Below are 8683 nucleotides of genomic sequence, written 5' to 3' on the forward strand. Positions count from 1 at the left end.
TGCATACATATATATATATATAATGTATATATATAGATATAGATATACATATATACATGCATATATATATGTATATGTATACACATATATATGTGTATGTATACACATATATATATGTATATACATATATATATGTATATACATATATATATATGTATATATATGTGTGTATAATATATATGTGTATGTGTACACACACAGATATGTGTGTGTGTGTGTGTGTGTGTGTGTGTGTGTGTGTGTGTACATATATATATAGACACACACACACACACATATATCCTTTGTCTCTCTCCCTCTCTATCTATCCCTATCTATAATCTCTATTTCTCTCTTTATCACTCTCTTGCACTATCTACATCTCTTTATCTATCAATATTACTCTCCCTTTATATCTATCTATCTCTTCCTTTTTGTATATCATTCTCTTTACTCCTCTCTATCCATTTTTCTCTATCTCTATATGTTTATCTTTATCTTCATCTCTCTCTTTCTCTATATCTATTCATCTCCCTCTCCCTTTATCTTCATTTTTATCTCTATCTCCCTCTCTCCTTTTCAATCTCTAGATATGTCTCCCTCTTTATATCCATCATTTTCCTCTAGTGTTTCTCCCTCTTCATAGTCCTTAATATCTATATCTCTATTTATGTCTCTATCTCTTTTCTTGGTGTGTCTATCTCTCCCTCTGTTTAGCTCTTAATCTTTCTTCACCCTTATATCTCTCCTTATTTGTATCTTTATCTTTATACATCTCTATGTCTCCCTCTAATCTCTTCTACCTCTCTTTATCCCTCGCATCTCTCTTTATTTGTATCTCCCTCTCTATCTCTATTTTCATCTATGTAGAGATTTTTGGTCATTTGGTGGAATTGATTATCTATTGCATTGATGTTTTGTGATTGATGTCAACACTATCTATGTGGATGCTTTACCGACACCCTTCTGGTTGTAGTAGGTTGAGTGGTTTCTAGTTAACTTGAAATCGACATGATCTGATAGGCTCTGATATAATCTAGTAATGGAATTGGTTTATTCATAATGCTTATACTCATACTTGATCAGTTGGTTTTGGTCTAGAGATTGGATTCTATCATGCTTGCTTAGAAGCTTGGTTTCTGGTTCTAGAGAGGGTTTCACCAATAGAGCTTTTGGTGGAGATCTTTGATGCATTGCATAAATGGTGTTGGTACAGCTTCTAATGGAGTTTTAGGATGGTGTTGGTAATCATGTTCGAAACTTGGCGTTTGGAGATCATTGCTGAAGCATGTGGACCTATACTTGGTCCTGGTTGATCTAGGTTATGGACCGACATTAATGTAACATGTGGATAGGACCTATTGTTGTATTTTCAGGATGTCTTGTGTGTTGTTATTACTTTTTTGGTCTAAGGCCGACATGGTTTGTAATTATGTAATCAGTTTATTGTCTAGTGGTTGACCTGATTGTTTATGATCAAGGGTTTGTATAAATAGATGTAAGATCTCATTGTAAATCATCATGGTTAATGTAAGAGGTCATAGTCAAGGAATGTAATGTGCAAATAATGTAATATCATTTAGGCAGAGGATTTGGTTGATCATTGGAGATCTAATTAGGTTTGTGTAAGAGGATTTAGTCCTTCGGTATTGAGCTTAACCGGAATTGTACTCGGGCATAGGAGATGCTATCTTTTGCAGTTCAACACTTCTCTGGATTGTAGTCTAGATTTATATGTAGTTAGTGAGGCTCCTTTTGTGATGAGCAATGTGCTCTAGGTTGTTGGCCTTCCTGTAATTTGAGGCCCCTTAATTGTAATTCAAATACTTACTGCAAAAGTATTATCGGACTGTGGGTAGGCTTCCCACCATGGTTTTTCCCTTTATCAATTTTTTCACGTACAAATCTTGTTGTTGTGTGGATGACTTTTATTCTGTGATTATTGTTTATGCTTAGTTGGATTAACTACTATTATGGTATTATTGTTTTGGGTTCTAGTATTAAAGTTTAAATTTTTAATGCTTCTGGTAATTTATGACAACTAATTCACCCCCCCTCTCAGTTGTCTTCCGGTTATCTGAACTATCTAACAATTGGTATCAGAGATTTGGTCCTCTCTACAAAAAGCTTAGCCATTTGAGGAAGATCCTATGGCGACTAACAATTCAATTTCATCCAATTCTTCTGGAGCTATATTTCGAAGGGATATACTAAGGCTTGAAAGAACAAATTACATTGTACGGAAGATTCGGATGGAGACTCATCTGAGGTATCTTGGCAAGGAGATTTAGGAGATCACACAGAATGGTGTCACACGCTATAATCTAAGATCTAGCAATCCTCCTTCAGAAAACCTTGACAAAGAGCTTGAGAATGATTGTAGAGAAAGAGAAGCCCTCTTGTGTGCACTTTCTGATCAACAAATAATGGGATTAATAGACAAATCATCTGGAAAATCTATATGGGATAAGTTGCAAACTCTTAATGAAGGCGAACCTATAGTGAAGATTGCTAAAGTTGATGGCTACCGGGTGAGATATGAAAACCTGAAGATAGAAGAAGATAAAAGGATTAGTGCATTCATGGAAAGAGTAAATGAGATTGTCATGGGAATTCAATGTTGTGGTGGAACTTTGAGCGAAGATGAAATTGTTTCTAAAGTCCTGAGAGTCCTACCACCGGCTTACAAAATGAAGGCTACTACTATCAATGAGTTGAGAATAATGGCTACTACATCTGTCAACAGAGATACTTTGGTTGGGAAACTATCTTCTTTTGAGCTTGAGGAATTTGGACCTTCTAGAGCTGTGAAGACTGAACCTGCTTTTCATGCATCTACATTTGTAACTGGTAAGCAAGAATAGAAAGCTTTATATGCAAAAGAATCAGAATATATGAAGAGAGAAGATGATGATTTTGAGAAACTTGAAGCACTATTTGCTAGAAGAGTACCAAAAGGACCGATAGGAAGTAAGTATGAAGGAAAAGCACCTTTTAAATGTTTTGCATGCAATAAGATTAGTCATTTTACATCTAGATGTCCTAAAAGGAATTCAAGATTTGAAGAAAGAGTTAAAAGATCACTTAAGCCTAACCCTACATATCAGAACAAGTATAGATTCAAGAAAAATAGAGATAAATCATGCTACATAGAATATGAGGAAGGAATTATTGATTTATATGATGAACTGACAAAAGACTCTGCTAGTGGATCCAGCAATGGGAAGGAATGGGTATTCTCGGCTATCAAGGAAGATGATCCAACACTGGAAGAGAATGTAATTGAGGAGAAGGAACTTGTTGATAAAATTGAGGACAAGGAGGAATGGGTAGTTGATAGTGGTTTTTCACATCATATGACTGGAGATAAAGGGAAGTTTCTATCTTTGTAAGAATTTGATGGTGGGCTAGTTAGATTTGGAGATGACAAGGCATGTATGATCAAGGGAAAAGGAACTATATCATTAGATGGTAAGAACAATACTGACAATGTTTATTATGTTGAAGGTTTGAAGCATAATCTTTTGAGTGTAGGACAATTGGTAGATAAGGGATTTCAATTACAGTTCAAGGATGGAAAATGCAAAATCATTAACAGATCTGTCTTGGAGATTGCAACCGGTACATAGACAAAAGGTAATATATTTCATTTGAACTTCAGTGAGAAGACATGTTTGATTACATAGATTGATGAGAGTTTGCTATGGCATTAAAGGTTGTGTCATGAGAATTTTGATTGCATTATGAAGATCAGTTCAACTAAGGCTATTAGAGATATACCTAAGATTATGAAGCCCTATAATCCGGTATGTAAATAATTGCAAATAGGTTAACAGGTCAAAAAATCTTTTAGGAGTATACAAGATAAATCAAATGATGTTCTTGACCTTATTCATACTGATTTGTGGCCCTGCTAGAATTAAAAAATATCATGGTGATAGATATTTCATGCTAATCATTGATAATTATTCTAGAATGACGTGGGTTACTTTTTTGAGAGAGAAATCTAAAGATTTTGAAAAGTTTAAAATATTTAAGGCTAAAATGGAAACTGAGACATGATTGAAGATTAAATGTTTGAGATCAAATCATGGTGGAGAATTCACATCTGGTGAGTTTAATAACTTTTGTGACAAGCATGGTATAAGAGGACATTTTTCTGCTCCTTGGACACCTCGGCAGAATGGAGTTGTGGAAAGGAAAAATAGAACTATCTTGGATGCTACTACAAAAATGATGATGGAAGCAAATCTACCTCATATCTACTGGAGAGAAGCAGTGAGTATATCGGTTCACAAATTCAATAGAGAATATATCAAAGGAGAAACTGGTAAGACACCTTATGAATTATGGTTTGGCAATACACCTACAGTTAAGTATTTCAGAATTTTTGGTAGTAAATGTTATATCAGGAGAGATGATACTATTGGGAAATTTGATCCTAGAAGTGATGAAGGCATATTTCTTGGTTATTCTAATGAAAGCAAAGCATATAGATGTTATAACAAGAGATTGCAAAGAATTGTGGAGAGTGCTAATGTCAAATTAGATGAGTTGAACAAAAGTCAAATCAGAGTTTATGAGAAAGAACCGACAGTGGAAATGATTATATCTAAATAGGTAGAACCTTTACCAGAACAAAGAGTTGAACCAGGTACTCCAGCAACATCAAAGAATTATATAGTAACTGAAGAATAGGGAAGATGAATAGAGAGTTAGAAGACTCCTAGGTATGTGAGATTGAATCATTCTGAAGATTAAATCATTGGGGATAAGAGAAATGGAGTGATGACGAGAATAAGACAAGCAACTAGTGAGGTGTGTTTAATTCACAAGTTGAACTGGTATCAATAATTGAGGCATGTAAAGATGAATTTTGGTTAAAAGATATGGAAGAAGAATTAGATTAGATTGAGAAGAATGACACATGGACTTTGGTTCCCCGGCCTAAAATAGAAATTTCATTGGAACTAAATGGGTTTTTAGGAATAAATTGAATGAGGATGGTCATGTTATAAGGAATAAGGCTAGATTGGTTTGTAAAGGATATTCTCAAAAGGAAGGAATTTATTATGGAGAGACTTTTGCACTGGTAGATAGGATTGAAGTTGTAAGATTATTTCTTGCCTATGCTACTTATAAAAACTACAAGGTTTATCAGATAGATGTTAAATGTGCATTTTTGAATGGGGATCTTGATGAGGAAGTTAATATTGAGTATCCTGATGGTTTTTCACTATCAAATGATACTGATATGGTTTGTAGGTTAAGGAAAGCTTTATATGGATTGAAACAAGCACCTAGAGCTTAGTATGCAAGGTTGGATAAATATCTTTTGAAGCTTGGTTTTACTAAGGGTAGTGCTGACAGTAATTTATATTATAAAATCACTGATGATGATATACTGATTGTTGAAGTATTTGTTGATGACATAATTTTTGGAGGTGAAGATAAATTATGCATAGAATTTTCTAAGAATATGGAGAAAGAATTTGAGATGTCTATGATTGGTGAGATGAAATTTTTCTTAGGTTTGCAGATTACTTACACTGACAAAGGCATTTTTATTTGTCAAACTAAATATGCTAAGGAATGGTTGAAGAAATTTGGTATGGGAGATTCTAAACTAGTAAGTACACCTATGGTTACAAGTGATAAATTGACAAGAAAAGATGTTTTTGTACCGGTAAATCATATAAGATACAAATCTATGATTGGAGGTCTGCTTTATTTGACTGAGACTAGGCCTGACATTATGAATGTTGTTTGTATTGTTTCAAGATTTTAGAGTGATCCTAGAGAAAATCATGAGATGGTGGTGAAAAAAAATTTTAGATACTTGCAAGGTACATCAGAATATGGCTTATGGTACCCTAAGAATGGTAACTTTAATTTATGTGCATATACAAATGCGGACTGGTTTGGAGATGTTGATGACCAGAAAAGTACTTCCAATGGAGTTTTCTTTCTTGGAAAGAAGTTGGTTTCATGGATCAGCAAGAAACATTCATGCACTTCTCTATCTACTACTGAAGTTGAGTATGTTGTTGTTGCTACTAACTATACACAAGTTTATGGATGAAGCAAATGTTGAAGGATATAAAGGTGGATTGTGATGCACCAGTAGTTATTCACTATGATAACTCTGTTGCTATTGATATATCAAAGAATCTAGTATTTCTTTATAAGACAAAGCACATATCTATCAAGTATAACTTTTTCAAGGAGAAGGTGGAAGCAAATGAAGTTAGACTGGTTTATGTGAATACTAAAGAATAGATTGCAGATATTTTCACTAAACTTTTATCCAAGGAAGCATTTGAGTACCTGGGAGATAGATTGGGGGTTTTTGCCCCTCTGGTAGAGACTTGATTGATGCGGTTTGGCATTAATCTGGCATGCATTATCAAAGATACTATTCATTCTAGCATTGATGTGAAATGCTACTCCTCAGGGGGAGTAGTCAGCTTTGAGATTCAGAGGCTTATGTTTTTGCTTCGATATTTCGGTCAAATTTCTGGCATTGATGTCAAAGGGAGAGAGAGTGTGATGTGAAAAAGATAAAGGAAGAAAATGATAAATGTCAAAGGGAGAGATATTGATATTTAGAGAAAAGGGAGAGATATTGATATTCAGGGCTATATGCGGGAGATTGTTGGTTGTCTTCCATAGGGGAGACTTGTTTGGCATTTCTTGGTACTTATATATTTTTTCACATCTAGTGTTTCCATCAATGCCAAAGGGGGATATTGTTGGCCATTTGGTGGAATTGATTATGTGTTGCATTGATGTTTTGTCATTGATGTCAACACTATCTGTTTGGACGCTTTACCGTCACCCTTCTAGTTCTAGTAGGTTGAGTGGTTTCTAGTTAACTTGGATTCGGAATGATCCGATAGGCTTCAGTATAATCTAGTAATGGAATTGGTTTGTTCTTAATTCTTATACTCATACTTGATCAGTTGGTTTTGGTCTGGAGATTGGATGCTATCCTTCTTGCTTAGAAGCTTGGTTTTTGGTTCTAGCGAGGGTTTCACCAGCAAAGATTTGGTGGAGATCTTTGATGAATTGCATAAATGGTGTTGGTATAGCTTCTGATGGAGTTTCATGGTGGTGTTGGTAATCATGTTTGAAACTTGGCATTTGGAGATCATTGCTGAAGTGTGGGGACCTATACTTGACCTCGGTTGATTTAGGTTATGGACCGACATTAATGTAATGTGTGGATAGGACCTATTGTTGTATTTTTGGGATGTCTTCTATGTTGTTATTACTTGTTTGGTCTAAGGCCAACATGGTTTGTAATTATATAATTGGTTTATTGCCTAGTGGCCAACTTGATTGTTTATGGTCGAGGGTTTGTATATATAGATGTAAGATCTCATTGTAGATCATCATAGTTAATTTAAGAGATCATGGTCAAGGAATGTAATGTGCGAATAATGTAATATCATTCAGGAAGAGGAGTTGGTCGATCATTGGAGATTGAATTGGGTTTGTGTAAGAGGAATTAGTCCTCCGGTATTGAGCTTAACCGAAACTGTACTCAGGCATAGGAGATGCTATCATTTGCAGTTCAACACTTCTCCGGATTGTAATTTGGATTTATATGTAGTCAGTGGGGCTCCTTTTGTGATGAGAAGTATGCTCTACACTGTTGGCCTTCTTGCAAGTGTAGGCCCCTTAATTATAATTCACATACTTATTGCAGAAGTATTATTTGATTGTGGGTAGGCTTCCCACCTTGGCTTTTCCCTTTACTAGGTTTTCCATGTACAAATTGTCTACCCCAACTATAATGACAATAATAATACCTCTAATTGAAATCTCAATCTGAAGTTTGGACATTCATATGGTAGATTTTACTATTCTCATGGCTAGTGTTCATTTAGTTGTCAATCTAGGAACATAAAACTTGAAATGGGTTTGTAATATATATGCACTAAGCTCCTTAAATGATTATTCTAAATTACTGCAGGAAAGTAAGAAATGGAAATCATAAAAAGCTAAATGAAATCTTTACAAAACTCTGCTGAAATGATCTAATGAAAATAACAGGAATTACACCATTCTGCCTTGGCTGCAGGAATAGTCAAAGGATCTATTTCTAGTGGCTACAGGAGCAATCCAGTCATGAACTTCTACTGCAACTAAGTAAAAACTAACTTCAATAATCATAAACACAAGATCACTCACCAAGTGGGCCCCCTTGAATGAGTGATATCAAACTCTTAGCAAAGAACTATTAATAGATCAGAATAACATATTTTAATTCATTTCTTCCTAAAAGATGATTACATATTCTAAAAGAGAGAATTCAGAATGCTTGACAAAAACTCTATTCAATCCCTTTCCGTTCTATCTAACTCTCAGAAAAGAAGGAAGAGCTTATTATAAAGAAAAGATAAAATACAATGGACAACTCCAGTTACACCCAGAAGAAGAGGCAGATAGCTATCACATGAAGGGGATAACAGAGAGTTTGGCTGGAGGAACTGTGGATCTGAAACCGAACCATAGTCTTTGCACGCCAAACCGATATTTTGCAAATTAAACATGCACGAGAGTTAAACTCCCATGGTGAAGTACAACTTCTCTGATTATTCCATAGATTGTGCTCGCTTGAATCTCCTTGAATTTGACCTCCAGCTATCTGAACATGATTCTCCAGTCCTTAGGCATGCAAGAAAATCCTCCACCGCAG

Source organism: Cryptomeria japonica, chromosome 7 (genome assembly GCF_030272615.1).
Source record: "Cryptomeria japonica chromosome 7, Sugi_1.0, whole genome shotgun sequence".
NCBI lineage: Eukaryota > Viridiplantae > Streptophyta > Pinopsida > Cupressales > Cupressaceae > Cryptomeria > Cryptomeria japonica.